A 25,353-nucleotide genomic window follows, 5' to 3' on the forward strand; every position below is an offset into this window, starting at 1 on the left:
ACCAGTTACCATCACTTATATGAACTGTTTACCACATATGCCTAATTACTGTGCAGCACAATAATGATTATGCATCCTATTAGAAATGTCAGATTAAACTTGGTGATCAAATAAACTTGTAACAACATTAAACTGATTCTTAAATGTATGCTAACTCCTAGTTGTTAGCTCACGTAATGCAGTCATTCTCTCCTAAGTGAAAAGGATGAGAGGGAATATCCATTCCTATGAGCCCTGTCACCTCTCCTTTAGTCTCAGCTGCCAGATTTCAGACAAGTTTGAGAAATCCATTAAAATCCACAAAATGGGACTGCCATAGGGTAATGAGAAGAGGACACTTGCGTACATGCAATAGGAACTGTCTCCTGTTGACGGGAGATTATTATAGTAGTCAAGTAGCTTATAAATAGACAAGCCCAGGATGGGACTTCTTATGTGATTTCTGGTTACCACAGTCCCTGGGGCTTTGCAAGCTGTTCTCTGAGAATGTAGTGGGAACCCAGGTAATTCCAGCTTTGAATGATCCAGGAAAACCTTTCTGTTTCTAAAAGGTAATTGCACTCCAACACTAACAAAGTATAGGAGTATAACTTTTATGGTATTATAAAAATAGCACTGATCTTGGAGTAAAGACTAGAATTTGAATAACAGTTTTACTACTTAATCCCCCAATGCAAGATCTTTCTTTATTCCACCATTTTGAATCTCCTTACAATATTATTTTGTGTATGATTATTATATTTACTTTTATGTGCATGTATCCTAAATGGACCTTGCTTTCCCCATTGATGCATTGGGAATAATAATAATTTTACCACCTACATTGAAGGGCTAGTCATAGGATTATGTATTGAGAGCTGGGAGGGAATTTAAGAGCAACTAATCTAGGGGGGAACCATTTAATCTAACCCTAACACTTTATAGAAGAGAAAATAGACCTAGAATGTTTGTGATCTATCCTAGATTACACAGGTAATCGGTGGCACAAGTTGAATTTGAGTGACCTTAGTTCCATGGCTTTCCACTGTACTAGGCTGCCTTCATGGTGAAATGAGAAAATGCATGTAAAGTACCTCATAAATCTAAGGAATCACCAGCATGACCTTTCTTAATCAGCCATGTAAAAAACAAGGACACATGTTAGTGGAGGACTTTTATTCCTATTGCCTGAAAATGATTCCAAACAAAAAACAGAAAAGATGGCTTAATAGAAAATAGGGGTATAAAATCATTAGATAAGTTATTGTATTTAATCAGATAATTAAAGAAACCTAGTGCTAGAGATTTTATAGGTTAGTAAAAGTGTCTCAAATGGTCTTTAAGGAAAAAAAAAATTAAGTGATTTGTAATGTTCACCCAACTAGCATTTATTAATATTAATCTCCTACTATGTGCCAGATACTGGACTAACTTCTGTGGATATTAAAAAAAAAAAAAGCATCAGTCTATGCTTTCAAAGAGCTCACAGCCTAACCTTTAGTCAGTTGGTGTCAAGACACTGTTAATGGTCAGGTCATTGGTAATCAGAAGTAGCTAGTATGTTCATTTATAAGGCAAAGAGCAGTACAATTGCTGAACCAGGATTGAAAATAAATACAGTCCTTGCCAAGGGACAAGGAAGAAGCTGACACTTGAGAATCTGAGAGAGGCAGTTGTTATGCCAGTGTAGTAGAACCAGAAATGGATGCATTCAGACTGGGTTGGATTATTGATAGAATGATTAAGCAGCATTTCCTGCCCTGGGATCTTATTCAAGTGACTTCACCTCTTTAAGTCTCATTTTTCTCATCTATGGAATGGAGGAAATAATCTTGCATGGCTATTGATAGGATTAAGTCACTGGAATTGAGAACAAAGCAATGAGATAAGGCAAAGGCTTAGTTCCAAGACTGAAACTGGGTTATCCCTTGGATGGTGGCTTGTTGTTCCCAAGTTTAATACATCAAACCTTACTCGCCAAATTCCATTCTTCTTAAAGAGGCAGGCCTTTCAGAAACATCACCAGGGAAAAAAATAGCATATTTTGTCTTTCAACCATAAAAGCATTATAAAATTAAGAGCCATGCTTATGAAGTAAGAGCTATTTTGAGGTATTCTGATTTTTTTGTGTTTGGAGAGTGAGATTTTGTTTATTTCTAACCCAAATTTATTTAGGATTAAATCCAATGAATAAAAAAAAATATGAATTGCAGTCTTAAGAAAAGACAGATGTGAATAACACATCAGCAGAAACTTGTTTGATATGAATAGATTGGAATTCTGCACCTATTATAGAAGAACTTTAAGTGTTATTAAAATCACCATGTGAGACATGTACATTCTACAAATGCCAACCAGATGAATAATTTTGATGGATTTGTTCATTATCAATAAATATCAAATTGTTGAAGGCTTCCTGGAATTTTCTGTTATCTGTGCTTCTTACAGAGATGCACAGCAAGAGAATGAAAACTAAGTCAGGTATTCAGTTCATCTGGAAGAGAGATAATAACTCACAATTCCACACACCCCCAATTTTAGCAACTGGGCTGAAATGCTAAAGGCGCTTGTTGCTCTAATTCTTATATTCATTTGTCATAAGGGCATGGTTCTTAACATTAACATTAATAACAACAAAGGATGATTTATCATCTAAAGGCTATAGATGAGATCTTCTTATGGTGAAGGTACAGGAGAAGTGGCTTATCTTTGATGCTTTGTGAAGCTCTTTCAAAATAAGGATATACTGTTTCTCATCATTTATTATCTAGAAAAACTAGCATTTGTTATAAACTGAGAGAAACAATCATTTCTCTCATATATTAGTAACCAATTATTAAATTTTGGGAGATCCCAGCTTCTCTCCCCTCCCCCCCAATCCCATCCTATTTCCTTATCCAATCTCTCAAAAATAGGGTTGATGGAAGATAGGATTAACATTCTTCCCATTCTGGGTATTGCTACTCTATCCAACTGGATCAGACTTCTAATCTAAGGTGAAACTTCCTTCTGCTTAGGCTTGGGTTGGGGATAAATTATTTGAATAGGTACCCCTCAGCTGTGGTAACTTAGAAGTAAATTACATATTCAAAGTTCAAGTTGAACACCTCAATATAATATCATTCTTTCATTAATTGTTAACCAATCAAAATTGACAGTCATCCTTGGCAACACCCCTCTTCTAATGGGCACATGCACTATGAGCCTGCTACCATGATTGTGTGGGTCTAAGAGAGAGAGGGCTAAATTTTATTATTAAGCATTAATGTTTATATTTTATTTTATTATTATTTTTTGTTTATAAGCATTCAGGAGTCATTAATAAAATTATTAAATTACACAGGAATTATGTCTCTTGATGGATGAGTCCATAATCTCATCAACATGGATATACCATTGATAAAAATCACAACTCATCCATGATTTCTTATCTTGTGCCATTGATGTTTATGTTCTCCCTTAAGTTCTCTATAAAAAGGTTAAAGGGAACATGGTAGAAGCCTTCTAGTTTGTTTAACATTTGGTGAGTAGGTCAGTATTCAGGTTATTAATTAGAGACATTGAGGAAAAAAATTTTAAAAATTTAAAAAACGCATCCAGGAAAAATGGTTATGAAAAAAAGTTAATCAATTAGAAAAGTAGATACAGAGTCTCAAAGATGAAAATAGCTTTTTGAAAATTAGAGTTGGGCAAAGGAAATACAGTGAAGCTACAAGAGACTAAAAATAATAAAACATTATAAAGAATAAAAAAATAGATCAGAATATTTAAAGAAAAATATAAGCCTCTTATAAAAATTTTAAGAAAAATGACACATCTGGAGAAGAGATAAAGAAGAGAAGATATAAGAATAATTGGACTGCCTGAAAGTTGTGATCAAAGAATCTTGACACAATAGTGCGAGAAATAATCCAAGAAAATTGTCCTGGGGTGATAGAACATGAAAGGAAGGTAGAAATAGAAGTAGAAGAAAGAATAGAAAAATAGAAGAAAGAAAGAAAGAAGAAAGAAGTAGAAGAAGAAGTAAGAATGAAAAAAAGAAATAGAAGAAAGAAAAGTAGAAATAGAAAAAAATATATCAATCACCATCTCAATAAGGTCCCTTGTGGAAAACACATAGGAATATTATTGCCAAATTTCAAAACCCCCAAATAGATAATTTTGCAAGGAAAAAAAAAAACATTTCAAATATGCTGGAGCAACAATTAGAACTGTGCAGAACTTAGCAGCCACAATAAAAGACTGCAGGTCCTAGACTCATATTTACCAACAATCAAAAGAACTGCGCCTATGGCTAAAAATATTATGTCCAGCAAAATTATCTATAATATTGAATAAGAAAAAAAATGAACATTCAATGAACCTGCAGATTTTCAGGACATTCTATCAACCAAACCTGAATTTAATAGAAAATTTAAAATATAAGAGGGAATATCAAAAATTAATTTCAAGGAACTCAACATGGATAAATGCTTTGTTTTTTTTTTTTTTTTATATGGGAAATGTGTGCCATATGTTTAAGATTGACATCAACAATAGGATAGTTAAAAAGAAAGATTGGGGCAGAGTTAAGACAAAAATAGTAATGATGTTATACAAATGAGGTGCAGGGGAAGAATAGACACAGAGGCATTGGGAGAGCAGGAGGGCTGAGAGTTCTGAAAGCCTACTCACTTCAGGAATGGGTCAAATAAGCAAAATTACATGTATATCATGAAGAGTATTGCACTGTATACAATCTCTAAAGAAATAATGGAGGAGGGATGGGCAGATGGGAAAGCAAAGGGTGAGGGAAGAAGACAAGGGAAGGATCCTTGCGTGGGGGGGGGGGATTAAATAATAGCAAGACAAGCTATGGAACAGAATTAAAGCAGAATCAACAGGAATAGGAAAGAGATATGTGTGTATATTTCTACATATGTATATATACATAAATGTATCTTTTCTTAATTAAAACCTTCTTGGAGTAGAGATGAGATGAAAAGAGGAAAAAGAATAAAGTAAAAAGGGTGTGCAGCAGAAAACAAAAAAGACAATTTACAAAGAAGAAAAGATGGACAGACATGAATATAATTTTTCTAATACATATGTATATATACTTTCTTGAACTAATAATTTATTGTAATATTTTGCTCTGTACCTGACAATGCTGTCTTTTGTTTTGTATTCCTTTTCTGTTTTTCTTTTTTCTTATTCTTTTTAAAAATAAAATAAATTTAAATTAAGAAGAAAACAAAAAGAAAACTTCATCATCTAGAGGGAATCCTTCTTCCATCTGAACTTTGCCTACAGCATCCTCCATGATAGCGGCAAATATATAGGGAATATACATCTCATTGTTTTATATTCTCTTTGATATTGCTAATCAAAACCCCATTGAACAAAGAAATCTTAAATGATTCTAATATATGTATAGCAGATACTTTGTGGGATCTTACTGTTTTTAACTATTTTGCCAAAAAACTTTTCAAATGATCAGCAGACAATACACACCATGGGATCTTGTACACATTCTCTACATCTTTAAGTCAATTGTGGAGCAACTATAGATAAATTTTTGTGAAGGAATGACTGTTTTCATACATTTGGCTTATAAAGAATTATACATATGTGAACATATTTAATCTTCATAATAATCCCATGAGATAAGATGTTATTATTAGTCTCATTTTACAGATGAAGAAACTGAGACTAAGAGATTATGAGCCACTTGTCCGGGGCCAGTTAGTAAGTGTCTGAAGCAGAATCTGTACTCACATCTTCCTATTGTTAAGTCTATTGTTTTTACTGATTGTTCCACCTAATTTGTCTTAGTCATATAAAAACTACACTGGAAAAGAATTGTAATGAAAGTCCAGAGAGGAGAGACTATATAAAAGGTAAAGATGATAAATATTGCCGAATTTGCATATTTCAAGAAATATGAGGGTTGAGAAAAGACCTTTGGATTGGGCAATTAAGAATTCAGTGGTAACTATGGAGAAAATGGTTTCAGTTGAATGATGAGGTTGGAATCAAGATAGCAGAGGATTAAGAAGGGAGTGAAAGAAGAGATGAAGAGGTATATATATATATATATATATATATATATATATATATATATATATATATATATGTATAATATATATATATATATACATACATATAACATATAATATATAGATAGATGGATAACATAGATACAATTTTAAGGAATTTATCAGAAAAAAGGATAAATATAAGAATGATAATAGGTATCAAGGATGAAAATATGATGCAAGTTGTTTGTTTTTAAAAATAAGGTAACTATGGGCATGTTTCTAGATAATAGTGAAAGAGGCTATAGGGAGATACTGAAGACAAGAGAGAAAATACACATAGAGGAGAGTGGGAAGAAGGAAAGAGAGAAATAGATAAAGACAGAGAGGGAAAGAGAGAGAAGGAAGGAAGGAAAGAAAGAAAAAAAAAAGAAAGAAAGGAAAAAAAGAAAGAAAAAAAGGGGGGAAAGCTGAAGAAGACGGGATTGAAAATATATGTAGAGAAGTTAGTCTTGGCTGTCATCATCATCATCATCTTCATCATCAGATACTGGAGTGAAGGAAGAGATAATGTTGTATGATAGTAGATGGGATGTGAGTTGAGAGAGGAGATGAAGGAGTTTTCATCAAATGGCCTCATTTATTTTCCTTCAGTCAAGTATGATGTTCTTGAGTTGCCATTGGGAGATTGATGTGAGATGAGAGTGATAAAATATCCTTTACATGAAATTCTTCAATGATCACTTTTCAGAAATATTATATAAAGGACTTTCTCAGCTTGGCTGGATTAGTAGGTCTAGGAGGTACTTTATAATACTTAAATTCTATACAGAAATAACTATAATATAATGTATGTTGTGAACACTGAATAGGAGTGCTACCAAGTAATGTAGGACTTTAAAAAGAATAGATTGTTCTATACTTTCATATTTTTATCTTTATTCTCAAACCATTCAACATAATTTATAAGAGCATTTTCATTTTAATTATGATTACATGATATTTATATCTCATGGAATCAAATATTGAACAAACACAAATTGAATTTGAGAGAATACCATATCAGATAGCCTTGGAAATTAAACAGAGGATAAAAAAGAATAATTTTCAGATATCTCAGGTTCTTTAATTTTAGTGGGTCTTTGCTCTGTTTTTAAAGGTATATAACTCTAAAGTTGAATAGATTGTATGATACAACTCATGTCTCACAGTCTAATGTTCACTCTAAAAATATTTCTCCTAATTGCCTTGATTACAGTCTTAACCACTTGCTCACCATGTGACCTTCAGTAAATAGTTTAATTTCTTATCTGAAAAATGGGTGAGAATGCCTTGGACCACTAGCATATCCAGCAGAGAATTTCTCATTCCTGTAATTCTAAAATATCTACAAAGTACTTTTAAGTTTTTTGAAAAAAGGTACAGCAGTCCATAGTCTCATCAAGCTGTGATTATTATATCCTTATACCAAGTATTTTTAATTACTAAGAGACTTCCTAACACCATGTCATAGCAAGTGGGGGTCACACAATATAAATCTTCTCGATTACATGCAGCCTTTTAAAATTAATATTTGTAAAGGTAAAAATATGTTACTAATTGGGAATCAGTTATGTACCCTTTATGTACAAGTCCCCACAACATTTTCCAGAGATCCATGGAATACAAGTATGAAAGGTTATCATATTAAAAAAAGCACCTGGAATTTGAAGGGATAATGGATTAAAAAATAATGGTAGCACCTTCAGGCATCTGCCATGGATAGAAGGAAGCATTAGAGAGTGGTAATTGCAAGAACTTGATGAATGAGAATCCATTCTTCAGGAACAAGGCTTTAATTGGTTATCTGAGAGGCAAAGCAAAATCAGAGGTAAAGCCATGTTAGTGTGAGTAATTGAGAGTGGGAGTGTGGGTCAAAGGTTTTGGGAGCTAATTATTCTTCTGTAGGAGCAGGCCTATTTTGAGAGTCTTGAATGGGCAGCTCTTCTGTCCTCCACCAAACCATTTAAAAATCTCCTCCCTGGCCAATCCTAATATTTTTGAGAGCCAAGGAGTAGGCATTCTTGTTTTTTTATAGTCAGCACTTTTAATCATGATTATTTGAATACATTTTATACCAATCAATAAAGCAATAAGTAACTATTTGGAAAAAATAGGGGAAGAAAGAGTACTACCAAATTCCTTTTATTACACAGATATGGTGCTGATACCTAAAGCAGAAAGGATCAAAACAAAGAAAGAAAATTATAGACAATTTCCTTAATGAAAATGGATGTAAAAATCTTAAATAAAATATTAGCAAAGAGATAATAGCAATTTATCACCAAAATGATATACTATGACCAAGTAGGATTTATAGCAAGAAGGCAGGGCTGCTTCAATATCAGGTAAACTATTAGCATCATTGACCATATTAATAACCAAACTAACAGAAATCATATGATTATCTTAATAGATGCAAAAAAAAAACAGTTGACAAAATATAACACCCATTCCTATTAAAAACACTGGAGAGCATAGGAATAAATGGAGTTTTCCTTAAAATGATAAGTAGCTTTTATCTAAACTATTAGCAAACACTGTATGTAATGAAGATATAATAGAACCATTCCCAATAAAATCAGAGATGAAACAAGGTTGCCCACTATCATCATTACAATTCAGTATTGTGTTAGAAATGTTAGTTTTACCAAGAAGAGAAGAAAAAGAAATTAAAAGAATTAGAGTAATCAGAAAACAAACTTATTATTCTTTCCAGATGATATGAATGTATACTTAAAGAATCCTAGAGAATCAACTAAAAGACTACTAGAAAAATTAAAAACTTTAGCAAAGTGGCAGGATATAAAACAAAACCACATAAATCATTGACATTTCTATATGTTAACAACAAAGTCTAGCAGCAAGAGATAGAAAGAAATATTCTATTTAAAATACCTGTAAATAATATACATTTTTGGTACTCTATCTGCCAAGACAAAGTCAGGAACTATATGAATTCAATATAAATACAAAAATATGAATAAAATTACAAAAATTTTATTTTCACACAAATAAAGTTAGATCTAAAGAAGTGGAAGACTGTTAAGTTCCCATGGATAGGACGGGCTAATATAATAAAAATGACAATTCTACCTAAATTAATCTAGTTATTCTGTGCCATGCCAATCAAACTGCCAAGAAATTACTTTATAGAGCTAAAAAAATAATAATAAACTTCATCTGGAAGAATAAAAGGTAAAAAATTTCAAAGGAATTAATGAAAAACAAAACAAAACAAAACAAAACAAAACAAAAAAACAAACAAACAAACAAACAAACAAAAAAGATGGCCTAGCTGTATCAGACCTAAAACTACATTATAAAGTAGCAGTCATTGAAACTATTTATTACTGGTTAAGAAATAGATTAGTGAACCAATGGAATTGGTTAGGTTCCTAAGACACAATACTCAATGACTACAGTAATCTAATGTTTGCTAACCCCCCAAACTCTAGATTCTGGGGTAAGAATTTACTATTTGACAAAAATTGCTGAGAAAATTGGAAAATAATATGGCAGAAACTAAGTATTGACCAACATTAAACATCCCATAACAAGATAAGGTAGGAATAGCTTCATGATTTAGACATAAAGAGTGGTACTATAAGCAAATCAGGAGAATAAGGGATGATTTATCTCTTAGATCTGTGGAGAAGAAAGGAATTTACATCCAAAAAAGAACTAGAGAACATTATGAAATGCAAAATGAGTAATGTTGGTAATATTAAATTTTAAAGTTTTTGTAGAAACAAAACCAATACAGACAAATTTATAAGAGAAGCAGAAAACTGGGAATATTTTTTATATCCAATGGTTCTGAGAAAGGCCTCATTTCTAAAATATATAAAGAATTGACTCAAATTTATAAGAACATAAATCATTCTCCAATTCATAAATTCTCAAAGGATATAAACAGATATTCAGAGGAAATTAACACCATTTTAGTCATATAAAAATTCTCTAAATAACCATTTGAATAGAGAAATGCAAATTAAGATAGTTCTGAGGTATTACTTCATACCTTTCAGACTGGTTAAAATGACAGGAAAAAATAATGATACAGGTTAGAGAGGATGAGGGAAAATCAGGACATGAATACATAATTGGTGGAGTTGTGAACTGATCCACCATTCTGGAGAGTAATTTGGAACTATGCCCCAAGGGCTATAAAACTGTGTATATCTTTTGATCCAGTAATGTTTCTAGTGGGCCTGTATCCCAAAGAGATCTTAAATGAAAGAAAGGGACCCATAGGTGCAAAAATGTTTGTGGCAGCCCTTTTTGGACTGGAAAGAAACTGGAAACTGAGTGGATACCCATCAGTTGGAGAATGGCTGAATAGTTGTGGTATATGAATGTGATGGAATATTATTGTTCTGTAAGAAACGAAAAGCAGGATGATTTCAGAAAGTCCTGGAGAGACTTACATGAACTGATGCTAAGTTAAATGAGCAGAACCAGGAGATCATTGTACACAGCAACAGCAAAATTATGTGATCATCAACTTTGATGGACGTGGCTCTTTTCAACAAGGAGGTGATTCAGCCAAATTGTAAAAGACTTGTGATGGAAAGAGAGAGGATTATGGGGACTGAATGTGGATTACAACATAGTATTTTCACCTTTTTGTGAAAATTTTGTTGTTATTGTTTGCTTGTTTTTTTTTTTCTTTCTCACTTTTTCCTTTTTTTATTTTTTTGATCTGATTTTTCTTGTGCAGCATGATAAACATAGACATATTTTTAGAATAATCGCACATGTTTAACCTATATTGGATTACTTCCTTTCTAGCAGAGGGGGGATGCAGGGAGAGAGGAAGAAAAATTTGGAACACAAGGTTTTGCATGGATGAATGTTAAAAACAATCTTTGCATGCATTTTGAAAAATAAAAAGGTATTATTTTTAAAAGATAGCAAAAACAAAAATTAAATCAAGCAAATATTTATCAAACTTTTATTAATCAGGCACTGTGCTAAGCACTGAGAATATAAAGACAAAAATAAAATGGTCCCCAGCCAAAGGAGCTTATGTTTGGTCAAAGAAACATATAGGTAATATAAAATATGAATAATATAAATGCATTTTTTTGCATTTATGGTGAAGGAAAGCACTAGCCATTGGAGATATAAGGAAAGATCTCATGTAGAAGGTTGTACTTGAGATGATATTTGAAGAATTGTAGGGGTCCTAAGACGCAGAGGTAAGGATAGAACCTTCCAGCATAATACAGTTCTTTGTGCCTCTATTTTAAGGTGTTGAGATGGAAGAGACCTTAGAAATCATTTAGATTGTGAGATGGCAGGTAGCTCTTATTGGACTACTAGTTATTCTAACTTAGGTCTTCTGGCTCTTCTTACTATTACTCATCAGGGGACATATGTTATTTTATCTCTGAGTGTAAAAGAGCAGTTATGGTAGTAATAAGCATTTATTAAGTGTCTAATGTTGGCCAGACACTGTACTAAACACAGGATACAAAAAGAAGCAAAAGATAGTTCTTACCCTGAAGAAGTTCACAATCTGATGAAGGGAGAGAGCAAGCAAACAAATATGCACAATCAAGCTATATAGAGTGTTTTGCCCATAGTAGTTATTTCATAATGTTGTTGAAGTAAATGCGTTTTCTTTGCTCTCAGAACCACAACCAAAGCATGGTAATCAGGACTTTGTATAGCCTTTGTACTCAGGCAGACAGAAAAAAAAAATGAGTTTAGCTCCAAGTGAGCAAGAATAGTTAATTAAAATAGGAAGCTATTAGAAAGAATCTTCCTTCTCCTAGAATGACTAAAAATAACTAACAGCTAAATACTAGGGCAAATTCCAGCTTCCATCCTTTAATCCTGTCCCCTCACTGAATTTGTCTTTAAAAAGTTATTTTGAAAGTGCTATTTGTGCTATTTCCCTAGATGGCAGAATTTTTAGTATATAAATCAATCAATAAACATTAATTAAGGGTTTACTATGTTTCAAGTACTTTGGGGAGATACAGATACAAAGTAGTCATTATCTCCAAGGAACCTATTTTTACTTGCCCCTGTGTTGGCCATAGAAAAGAGTTATTTATGAACTCAGCAATACCTTTTGGGGTGTGTATGTGTACATGTACGCACCATAACTAATTCTACATTCTGCATAATGCAGGCTACCATTTAGCTATGTATCAAGCATTATTTACTTCTAAAGTTGAACATCATTAACAATTATCAAAAAATTCTTTTGAAGAGCATTTTAATTTTGTTAAATATTCTAAACTTTGAAACTGATCCAAGTGTAACATTCCTGATGAACATAGCCAGACTTCTGGGGCTACACTCTTTTGTGCAATGTATTTCTTACTGGGTAATACCAGATGTCATTGTCTATTGTGGAAAGTTCCCTTTCCAGTTCTAGCCTATTGCATTTTTGAAGAGAAACAAAATGCAATGGAAGCAGGAATTCTCTCTCATGAGCTGGGTTCTTTCTTCATAGCTGGTTTTCTTCTCAAGTGCTAGAGAAGACTCTCTTAACTGACAGATTAATCTCAATGATTGTCTGATCCCTGATTTCTTGACCCCTTAGAGTCCATGTAAAGAGCTGGCTAGCTTACTTTTTAAAGAGCTGTAAGTGACACTTTGACCAGAAGTGTATAGCCTCTCCATTAAGTTAATTGATGAAAATTTTAGAGATGCACCAAAATTAACCACTTCATTATCCTTTCGGTGCAATCTATCGATGGACCACTCCCAAGTTAATACCCTCCAAAATTTGGCAGTTAGGTCATTCAGAGTGTGAGCTACTTAAAGTCTCATACAAGACGCAAAATGATTCAGTAAAGACCTGAGAGGAATGTAATCTTTACAAAACTCAATGACTCCAACTTTGAAAGGAATAAAATCTTAACTCTTTGTATCTGTTATCTTCCCTTTATGTTCTGTAATTTCATTAAGTGAGCTGAAGAGATCTAATTGGTTAGATGTACTTTAATCAGCCATCCTTCCCTTAAATATTATTAAAGAGAGAATCAATTGATTTTGAACTCAGGACTTGCTGGTTATACACTTGGTTCTCTATCCATTGCACCATCTTCCTACCTCAAAAAGAAAAAAATTAAGACAAACAACAACATTTTAGCTGAGTTGTTTGAGGGATGACAATTAAAGAAAAAGAAAAGAATTATAGAGAGAAGGCAGTGGGTGGGGAGGGAGAGTGGACGACTGAGAAAGGTCTCCAATAGAAGGTGAGATTTGAGTTGAATCATAAGGAGGCTAAGAGGTAAGAATGAAGAGGAAGGGAGGACAGTCAGTACAAATAAGAGAGATGGAAGATGGAAGATGGGGTATTGTGTGAAAAACATGTAGCTGGATTATAGATTTATGTATAGAGAGAATGAACTGTAAGAAGACTGAAAAGGTTAGGAGTGGCCAGATTATAAAGAACTTTAAATGCCAGAAAACTTTATATTTGTTCTTATATATCATTTTAAATATTAATATTTGTTTTTATGCTTCTAACCTCATTACATCTATGTTTGATCACTTTGTGTTGGCAGATGAGAATTTGCTATAGAACTTTAATGCCCAAACATGATTAATGAGATCTTCTTCTCTCTCCTTTGATCTTTCAAGTAGCACTTGTACTTTGCTTACTTTATAATGTATTTTGTATTATATAAATATTTTATATTTTAGGTATATGCAAACAAATCATCTTCCATACTAGACTGCCATTTCATTAAGGATAGGGATTGTGTTACTGATATATGCATTCCCCATTACACAGTGCCTTACACATAAGAGGTGTCAATAAGTGTTTGTGGAATTGAAATTACATGAATGATTGGTTTTTTCCTTATTCTAATGTAAAATTCTTCTAAGAATTTTAACAGTTAATTTTTCACATCTTATCCAGACTCTGTCACAGGCATCTTTCCCTGTAGTTGTCAAGAATTTTACGTTCTTGACCAAACTTCCAGAAATCATATCTTTAGTTTTTGAGTCAGTCAATCCATTCAGTTTTAGAAAGGGACCTAAAACTGAGTTGTCATGATTGGTGAATAAGCACAAATTCACCCAATTCCCCATAGGTAGTAGCCCAGACTAGACTTTCATATGCCATTCATCTATTCACCTAGGCTATCTTGCTACCTTCCCTACGATTGGACATGTATAAGCATCCCTATTACTTTATACCTTCTACTTCTGTAGAAGTATTACCATTCTTTCTGCCCCATGGACCAACTCACTATCACTGTGACTCGTCAGAACAAAATCCCTGTCCCTGACCACTACTATCTAATAAAAGTTGTCAATTGAGTTAGAATTTAAATTCATAGAGGTCAGGGAATATTTAAATTTTCCATTTGTATTTCCAGCTCTTGGTAACATTCCTAGATTCCAATTAATTCACTTAGAGAACAACCTTTGAGATACTAAATAACACAAAGACCTCTACCCCTTTTCCTATATATTTCAAATACTTACTGCTACATCAATAACTTGCAATTAGACTCTCTCATGGCCAAATGTCTATGCATAACATAATAAGGAAAACCATCTTAAGCAGCTAATTTTTAAAAACTCAAAATACAGATTGGAAAAGTTATTGGTGCCTGAAATTTATGAAGCACATATGCAGATGTGTTCACCAAGCCCTATAAACATTATCTATGGTTCTTATTTTATAATTGTTGCATTGAAAATGTTTATGTAATTATGCCATTTATGCCATTGCTTTGTATGAAATGTTTTGGTTAGCAATTTCAGTTTTATAAATGGTTCAACATTAAAAAGATTGAAAATGGCTGGATATGATGCTACTGCTAAATTTTATTAGTAAAGTTATTGGGTTTTTTTTGGTTTTTTTTTTTGGTTTTTAGCTAAGATCAGATTAAATAATATAATATAATTAATTAATATAATTACTCTACAGATAATGTTATTAAAACCACTAGAGAGGAGAAGCTAGGTGGAGCAATGAATAGAACAGCCCTGAAGTCAGGAGGACCTGAATTCAAATCTGATTTCAGACACTTAACACTTTCTAGCTATGTGACCCTGGGCAAGTTACTTAACCCCAATTGCCTCAGCAAAAAACAAACAAATAAAAAAAACTAGAGAAACTTTTATTATATTGTCTGGGGTTTTTTTTGTGTTCCTACTGATAACCTATTCAAACTGGCTTCTTAGTATTTTCATATCAAAATGGTAGGACCAATACATCCAAAAGTATATCTGCAAGCTCAAAGTTGGTCAATAAACATTTATTAAGCTTTTTCAATGTACCAGGGACTATGAAAAAAAATTATAAAGGAGGCAAAAGTATCCCTGATCTCAAGGAACTCATCTTCTAACTGGGTTATCCCGTTAGACAAGAATTCCTTGTCAATATAAAAAAAAATGTGTAAGATCTATACAGAATAGAAGGAATATAATCTGAGAAAGTGAGCAATTAGCAACTGAGAGGAGCATGAAAGCTCTCCTGTAGAAGATAGTATTTAATTGTCTTGAAGGAAATCAGGAAACAAAGAGCCAGAGCAATTTGGGTTGAAGTTTTACGGTAAAGGCACAGAATGAGAAACTGTGTTGTCTGGGAAGAATGGAAATTATAATAGAATTTCTATTGGTGAGATATTGAGAAACCATGTTGGTGTTATGAAGTTTGGAAGGCTAGGTGGGGCAATGAATAAAATGTCAGGCCTGGGGTAAAGAAGTCTCATCTTCCTGAATTCAAATCTGGCTTCAAATCTTACCTGCTGTTTGACTCTGCAAATCACTTAACTCTATTTGCCTCAGTTTTCTCATCTGTAAAATAAACTGGAAAAGGAAATGGGAAATCAATTATCTTTGCCAAGAAAATCTCAAATAGAGTCATGAAGAGTTGGACATGTTTAAAATGACTGAATAAACAAAATTTCCAAGTTTTGACATTATGACAGCCTTCATACATCCTATGAAAATCCATGTTATTTATATGTTCACACATTTATGTTTTATATGTTCACACATAGATGTACATTTTCTTATATTTACATATTTTCTTTGGGGAGAGCAGATATTCACATTAATTTGATTTTAAGTGGTAAAAAAGTAGAAGACTAATCATATAAAGAATGTATCTATCTAACAAGATAAAGTAGACATTTAGTAATCATGTAGTAATTTTTGGCAGTATATATGGCAATTTGGAAAATTAAAGTCTCAGAGCAAACATGTATATGGGATTAAGGAGAGGGTAAAGTCACATTATACAAATAAAAATAATAAATTCTTAACAGAAAACCATTTGGGAATCTGAATAATTACATTTCCATTTTAAACTAATCAAATTAGGCACATAGTTGCCAGATTTTCAATTTTCTCTTCACTTTGTGCCATGCAGGCAAATTTAATGATTACTTTGGGACAAACTTAACTTGTCAACCAATATTAAGTACACACTGGTACTGCTAAGTAATCTTGTGTAAGTCACTTGATTATACTTGCCTCAGTTTTCTCCTCCATAAAATGAGGGGATAAGTTCTCTTCTTGTAAATTGTCTGTATTGCAGTAGAATGGAAACAGAGAATAAATACATGTGTTTGAATAAAGAGAATGATTTCCAAAATACTAAATACAAAAAAAAAAAATCTTGTTCTCCTATACATTACTCATTATTCTTAGATAATGACATGATTTCTTCATTTCCAAAGATGCTAAACACATTTTTCTTCATAAAATTTTCTACTTACTTGAAAAAAAAACAAAAAACATTTTCTACTTTATTAACTGTGATTCACTTAGCACTCAACTACTGGCCTTTCCAGTCTTAGCCATCTTTAAAAATAGACATCAGTTCTCTGTTGAACTTTGTTATCAGAACAGATTAGGACATCACTTTCTTGCAAAGCAACTTCCCTGAAAGTTGAAGAGGTTTGGCCAAAGGCCTAAAAGGTGAAGGCCCATGCTGGGGACTTAGAAACCCATGGAAACATTTGATTTAAAACCAATGTCCTGAACTTTGGGAAAGATTAATTTCTAATAAAAGATGCTGCATCTGGTCAAGGACAGATTTAGTTTTTAATCAGACACTAAAGCCCTCCGGGTCAGGGGTTAGAATAATTCATCTGGCTGCCTGTTGAGATTCCAGGACTTCTAGCTACCCTGTGAGCTGAATAATAGGCAACTGCTCCAACTCCTATAATAAGAATAGCCTAGCAAAGGTGCTTTCAAGCAGCATAAGACCTTAGTGTTATTTGCTTGAATTCTAGCTCTCATACGACTTGAATGACCAATAAATAATAGTTCACATATTTCCCATCTGGTTCTCAGAGATCTGTTGAACTATCAGAATTTTTACCCAAAGGAGGTCTCTCATCCAAACATTTCTGGTGAAAGGTCAGCAGCTGCTAAAGTTGCTCTCACGTGAGATTTTCCAATAAAAAACCAAGTCTTTTTGGACAAGTAAACAAAATCGACTTCATTATTGCTCGATTTATAATAAGTATTAGAAGCAAAGAATTTTAGAATTGGAATTCCTCCAAAGAACAAATTAAACAATCACAAAAGGATATGGTTAGGAACTAGAGATATGGAAATCAGAGTATCTTGTATGCTAATGAGTTTGTATTCCTAATGTCTGTCTAGGACATGTAAAGGACTTCAGTAAGTGTGAGAATGAAATGTGCCCATTGATAGTCAAAGGCCCCAGTTGCTTCCATGGAAACATATTCCAAAACCTATCAAAACAACCTCATGAGTAGAGACAGACTGGTGTCTGGTTGGAACTATCAAATTATCTCAAATGAGTGGTGAAGGCTGCTGCTGGTTACTGGGGAGTTAGTTGTGTTAAGGACCGATTGCCTTATAATCTGCAGATGGTACAGCCTGTACTGGCTTCTTAAAGCAGTTTGGACAAACTCCTGAAATGTGGAGTACTATTTTCTAATAAAATTATGATGAAAGAATCATTTGTAGATCTTGTCTAACATGGGAAGCCCTGGGTCTTCTGGAAGTTCTCAGTCCCTTTCCTAGTCCCCTATTGCTTTCCTATACTTGATTACATTTATGTGCCCTTTTTGCTATTTGGAGAGATTAATGCAAAGCTTAGGCATATAGCCCTAGTTTCTAGGCCAGGATAAAACAGTATAAAATGCATAATTTCCTTGGGAGATATGAGACCATCAGCAATTCAAATCATCCATTAACAGAGCTGATCAGGCCAAGACCTGGTTATTTTGTTTGGGGAGAGACTCACTATGTTATTTTGTTTTATTTTGTTTGTGGAGAAAATACAAAACAGAACTGGGAGATTAAAAGTGTCCTTGCTTAGTCCCATGTGAGAAACAATAAATTCTGAAGGAACATAAAACTTGGTTCTTGCCCTGAAGGAGTTTATTGTCTATCAGGAAAGGCAGGTTAATATACCTTTATGGGATTTAGGCCTACTTCTGTAAATCATTTACAGAATTTAGAGGAGTAAGGGACCTTAAGATCACTTAGTCCAGGGTTTCTTATCTTGGGACCCATGGGCCCAGAAGGAAATCTGTAGATAGGTTTCATGAGAGTCTATGTATCTGAATGGGATAAATGACATTTACTGCAATGTAATTTGTTTTCTTAGTAGCCCTATACATTTTGTTTTATTCATTTAAAAACATTATTCTGAGATGGGTTTGATAGGTTTCACCTAGCTGGTGTCCAAACACTAGTCCATCCCTTTCATTTTACAGATAAAGTAAGTGAAGCATATAGAGTTAAATGAGTGATCCAAGGTTACATAAGTAGAATATGGCAGAGCGAGGCTTTCCTTCTAGGTCTTCTCATCCAAATTCAGGTTTTTCCTCAGTACTTCAATCTCTCTCAAAGTCCCAAGTGTCTTAGAAATGTTCATATTTGATATTCATATGCCCATCAACAAAAATGACCAGTAACTTGTCAGAAATAGAATTTTACTTCAAATTTGTTGGTTCAGTACTGGAAAGATATGAATGTAGTAAATTATATAATCATAGCCTATATCATGATCAATCAAGAATAAGCTGAAATGATTTTGATAAACAATAGTGAGATGAAATGAAATGAATGAGCCTGAGGTAGTGACAAGGCAGCATTATAGATTTCTGTGTGCATGACAATTCTTGGTAGATTTTTTTCATTTTCTTCCAACAGAGCAATGAGATAGTGAGGGAGGGAAGTAATGAAGAAAGGGATAAGGATGCATCAACATTCTGTTTGCCTTCCCACTCCAGCATAAGAGCAGCTAGATAAAGGCTTCTCTATAAGATTGCAATAAAGATCTCTATTTTTGACTATATATATTGTTTTTGGGCTTCTGAAACCTAGTTTGTTGAATGTAGAATGAAATGAATAAAACAGCATTCAATTTCAGGAGTACAAATAAGTGAAGCTAAAATTTATATTTATATTAACAGTGCCATTTAGAATGTTTGTACTTGCCTTCCATATGTGCAAAGTAATTTCAGATTTGCCTTCACACATTCTCAAACCATCTCAGTGAGATGGGCAAGATCAGACATTATTTTTCTTAAGGGCATAGTTGCACTGAGCTTTCAGTTAGGAAGATCTAAGTTCAAATGTGGCCTCCAAGACTTACTAGCTATGTGAGGACCAAATAACCTAATTTTTGTAAAGCACTTAGCACAATGACTGGCATATAATAGGTGCTATATAAATACTTGTTCCTTCCCCTTTCTCTTTACTGATTTCAACTCAGTTGTATAATAAGAGTGGGAAACCAATTTATATCACAGACCACTAATTATATCATAGACCACTGATTCCATAGGGGAAAAACAGTTTATGGACCATGCACGATTACAAAAAGCAACCACTGAAGGCCATATACAAGACTGAAATATTATTTCTGGTTGCCAGGACAACACAAACATTAAACTGACACCTACCTTACCATCAGCACATTTTAATAAGTTACAGCAATGATAGATTGGGTGCACTTAAAATGTCATTTTGAAAAAGAAGAAGCTCCATTGACATGCCTATATTTTTAGAAATATTTGCTCTAGGCCTGATAGAATTAAGTGATAAGATGGATCTCACCCTCGGGCCAAAGGTTCTTCACTCTAGGTTTATACTATAGCATTACATCACTTGATTTCTTTTCCTTGTTAATTCGTTTTCTAGATCCTTTCTGTCTTATCTTCCATTAGATCCAATTCACCCTTTTCAATTATATCATTTCCCCAGGGTTCTATTCCTGGCCCTCATCTCTTTATTTACTCTCCCAGGAGACTTTCACCCACTTGCTAGGTTTCAGCTATCATTTCTCTTCTCTGAGGAAAACAACATTGTTATAAGTATTTTAAAAATTGATTCTATAGGTTAATGTTTTCAATTGTTTAAAAAAAAAATCAGGAAGCCAAGCTGATTGGCAGTTTCTTGTTAACCAGAATTATGGTTTATTAAATAATTATCTTTTTGTTAATTTATCTTGAATATGCTCACGAGTGAAAAGAGGGCAAAACTCATAAGAAGAATTCTATGGTAATATAATATAGCATATACTATCCTTGAGTTCCATTCTGATTAATCAATTTGTTAACTAATTATCAGGAATGCTCGAGAAGATATCTCCACTTGACTTTTAACAAAAAGCTATCACAAGGAGATGTAAAATTAGAGATTAAGCCCTTCTTTTATGAAAAGTTAGAGGCCTTAAAAGTAGAAAATTCATTAGAAAATGAGATAAGGGAAATTATTTTTTAACAACAATATTCTCCAACACATTATTTTACCATATAGGAACACCACTGATATTGGCTAGGGATTTGCAAGGTTATAAGTCCAGTACAATATCAAAGTGAATTGTAAATGACACTAGGTTGGTAGAGATGAGTTTTTCTCTCTCTCTTTGTAGGATATAAAGTGAAAGAAATGGATATATAAGAAGTATTTGGCTATGCTCAGATTCCATTTATTTAAAAAATATATATTATAGGGGTTTGAGAACTGACTAGTATATTGGTATTTTGTAGTTTAGAGGAACAAGAAGATCCTCTCCACACTAAAACTAATTTGGGCACCATTTTTAAACTATCTTAAATTATAACTAGTCTTAAACGGACACACACTATCTACAAGATACCAATTGAGAGAAATGAATGGATCAGCATCAGCAGCAACAATGAAGAGACAGCATCCCAAACTCCCCCTGGGGTCTAGTAATCCAAGCTAGAAAGATTTGGGGGCATAGGGACAATAGTTAAAAAGGTAACTAAAATGGAGAAATCAAAAAGAGAAACTAAAATGCAGGCTGAATTTTGGCAGAGAAGGGAAAGATTGAGGTGGGTCATTGGGCTTTGAAAACATCTCAGGACAGAGGATTTAGATGAAGCTAAAACTAATATTCACCTGTTCAAGGATAGAGCATAGTTTTTCCCCCAAGGTGTGCTCTTTTCCTAACTTCCTCTCCCTGTTTCTGTTCATCAAAAAAAAAAAAAAAAAAATCTGTAAAACATTGCATTAACTTCTTTTACCTAAATATTTCCTATATCTTGATTTTTGCCACAGACCTAAAGAGGCCAGGAATTAGCCAAATTTAAAATTAGGACAAGAAGCCAAGATTCTGTCTGAATGGTAGTTTTTTCTAACAGGGGTTCTGAGCTATTGTGATTGTATTAATAACTTTTAACTTTATTTAAATTCCATTAAAAAAAAAATGAAAAAGGGGTATAATGTTGTGCAGGGGATAAAAGCAAGGTTGCTGTTGTAACAGGGCTAGCTATTTAAATGTCTAAGAAAATGAGAAAGGAAAGGAAGAAAAAAATTAGACCAAGTCTGGATAAAATTCAGTTCTGCCCCTTTCAATACCACTCACTAGTGCTATATTTACGTGATTGCTGTGGAATATTACAAGATGATTGTATCATTAAGAATAAGTTACAACATTACATATATCTTGCTGAAGAGTTGATCTGATTAAAAGTACATGATTTGTACTTTCAGTACTAATGTTTGAGTGAATGAATAAATCATTTAGAAAGGTCCTATTTTCTAAGAGGAGCCAAGATTGCTTAAATATCGTTGTTAGTAAGTGCCTTTTAGGGCATTTTTCTTTGGAAACAGAAACCTGGAACCATGCTTAGCTGTCAACAAGTCTGATGTGCTGTATTTAGAATTTGGTTTTAAAATTAATGTTATTGGGGGCAGCGAGGTAGTGCAGTGGATAGAGCACCAGCCCTGAATTCAGGAGGACCCGAGTTCAAATCTGGTCTCAGACACTTAATACTTACTAGCTGTGTGACTCTGGGCAAGTCACTTAACCCCAGCCTCAGGGGGGGGGGGGGGGGATAATGTTATTGTTCACTCCATATTGGAATACTTGTGAGGAAGGCATTAGGTGCATTATAAAGTCTAACCCTATGAACATGTCATAATTAACATAAAGGAAAAGATCAATAGCAATCCCAGTGACTGAGGGCTCCCATTCTCAAAATTTTCTAATATTTCTCTCTCTTTTTTTTTTACATTAGGGGATGCTCATCAATTAGAGACTGGCTGAAAAAGTTATGGTATATGAATGTTATGGAATATTATTGTTCTGTAAGAAAGGATCGGCAGGATGATTTCTGAAAAGTCTGGAGAGACTTACATAAATTGACACTAAATGAAACGAGCAGAACCAGGAGATCATTATACACGATAACAACAAGTTTATATGATGATCAACTCTGATGGAAGCAATGTAATGAAGCTACACCTAAAGAGAGAGAGAGAACTATGGGAAATGAATGTGGACCACAACATAGCATTTTCACTCTTTCTGTTTTTGTCTGTTTGCATTTTTGTTTTCCTTCTCAGGTTTTTTCTTTCTTTCTAGATCTGATTTTTCTTATGCAGCAAGATAACTGTATAAATATAAATGTATTGGGTTTAGAAATACTTTAACATATTTAGCAGGTTTTGGACCTACCATCTAGGGTAGGGGGTTTGGGGAAGGAGAGGAAAAGTTGGAACACATGGTTTTGAAAGGGCAATGTTGAAAAATTACCCATGAATATGTTTTGTAAATAAAAAAATAAATATTTAAAAAAATTAGGGGCTGGAAGAAAATTTATTATACATCAAGTAAAGCCAAAATTTAAGGAGATGTGATCATGCTACAAGACAAAAATAAAAACAAATTCAACATATGAAAGAGATAAACAAGGCAATTACATTATCTTTAAAGGATAATAGATTTGTTAAAGTCAATAAAAATATTAAAATTATATCCAAATGTGATAGCACCTAAATTCATGAAGGGAAAATTAATTTAAATAAAAATCATAGATACTATTGTTGATAATGATAATTATATAGACACAATGTTCTGTCAGCTTTGACAAATCTAATAAAAAAAGAAAAATAATATTTCTTTTTCTAAATTTATATCATGCTATAATGCTGACAAGAGGAAGATAGGGACATGTTCAGTTGCCACACTTATATGTGGCTACTCTTAGTTGTATCACATACACACTAGACATACTACATTTACCATGACTCTGTCTCACCTTGAATGCTCAAGCATTCACAAAGCTCAAGTAGCCTCCAAATCTACTGGAGTCAAATGTGCCTGTCATCTTACTATTTCTTGATGCCCATGAGCATCAATCCAATTCAATTTGATCCCACAATAATGTATTAAACACTTAATTTTGCCAGGCACTTTGCTAGGTGCTGAGGAGACAAATATAAATCAATTTTCTTCCTTTGCAACTGGCCTCATGTTTTCTTACCTGTATAATGATGGTCTCTAAGATTTCATTCAGCTCCAACTCTATGATTCCATGATTTGCATCTCTTCAGCACCCCCATCATCCTAGTCCCTTAGCAGTAGTTACCAGATATATAAAAAAGTACTGCATGATTGCTCCCTAGTTGTGAAAGAGAATAGTCTTTTTTTTCCTTTTATTTTGTAAAATACAAAATGGTGTAATTTATAACTCATAATAAGGGCAGGGTTCAAGAGAACATTTATCATTTCCCCCAGTTGACTATAAATATTTTATCCTTATTGAGTCCTTTATTATTGTTCTTTAATGTTTATCTCTTATATTTCTCAAAACTCCTGTTTGAACTTCAGTATGTAGCCCTATTTTTTTTAATCCAAAATGTTAAGAAGTCATCTATTTCTTTAAAATTACATTTTTTTTCTTGTAGGATTATACTCAGGCTTTTTGGGGCAAGTTATTCTTGTCTATAAGTCTTCTTTGCTTTCTGGAATATATTATTCCAAATTCCCTATTTATTTAATGTCATGGCAGTAAAATTATGTGTGATTCTAGCTGTGGCTCCTCCATACTTGAATTCTTTCTTTCTAGTTATTGGCAGTATTTTTGACTTGATTTGGAAGTTCTGGATTTTGGCTATGATGTTCCTGGCAGTTTTAATTTTCGGGTTTATTTCAGGAGATGATGAGAATTTTTTCTCTTTCCACTTTACCCTCTGATTCTAAGAAATCTAAGCAGTTTTAGTATTTCCTTTTAAAAAATTATGTATCAATTTAATAATCCAATTTTTGGTAGAATTGATATATAAACCACAACACTTCTTTCTAAGTAATTAAAGGGGGATTAAAAAAACAATTAAACATACTATGATAATATCTTTGGGAACTATAGTAGAACTCCCTAGTCAAGTATAATCTAGGGATAGTAGAGTTTACATATGCATAAAATACGTAAAATAAGGTATCTAGGGCTCTCTTTTTTTTTTAGTCATGGTTTTCAATTATTCTTTATTTCTCCCTCTCTTAATCTGTTTTTCAGCTCTTTTTTTTTTCTATGAGATACTTATTGTGTTCTATTTTTTCAGTTTTTTTGACTTTGCTTAAATATTTCTTGTCTCACATTATCATTGGCTTCTATTTGGTACATTTTAATTTTTAGGGAGTTTTGTTGCTTGAGCAAAGTTTTATCACTTATGTCAAATTGTTAATCATCTTCTTTCTTCCATAGCTCTCATTTCTTTTTCCAGTATTTTCCTCAAGCCCTTTCATTTCATTTATAAAGATATTAATTTTTTTTCTTTTAAACACTTGCTTCATCTCTTCCAGGAATTCTAGTTGAATTTGTGTCCAAACTTTGTTTTATTTTGAGGCAATGTTTATAGGATGTTTTGAAGTAGTTCTCTTCTGGGTTTGTGTCTCAAAACATCTTTCACACAATCACAGCTTATTAGGTTGAAACTCTTCTTTTGTTTGTTCATTCTTCTGGCTTTCTTCCTGATTTAGAACTTGATATTGGGGAATAAGTTGTGTGTCCTCCTGGGGGAAAGGTCTGGGCTGATATTTTTGCTTCTTTTTTGGCATATTGAATATATTTCAGAATCTCTGAGG

At 33.2% G+C, this 25,353-nt stretch overlaps 1 long non-coding RNA gene across 1 annotated transcript; it reads left to right on the plus strand.

The window, feature by feature from the left end:
• Positions 1-459: 459 nt before the first annotated feature.
• LOC141553225 (uncharacterized) lies at positions 460-23,066 on the plus strand. The gene is made up of 2 exons (XR_012485328.1): positions 460-551; positions 22,505-23,066. It is a non-coding gene; the product is annotated as an uncharacterized LOC141553225 (long non-coding RNA).
• The last annotated feature ends 2,287 nt before the right edge of the window (positions 23,067-25,353 follow it).

The sequence above is a fragment of the Sminthopsis crassicaudata genome, chromosome 2 (genome assembly GCF_048593235.1).
Source record: "Sminthopsis crassicaudata isolate SCR6 chromosome 2, ASM4859323v1, whole genome shotgun sequence".
Classification (NCBI taxonomy): domain Eukaryota; kingdom Metazoa; phylum Chordata; class Mammalia; order Dasyuromorphia; family Dasyuridae; genus Sminthopsis; species Sminthopsis crassicaudata.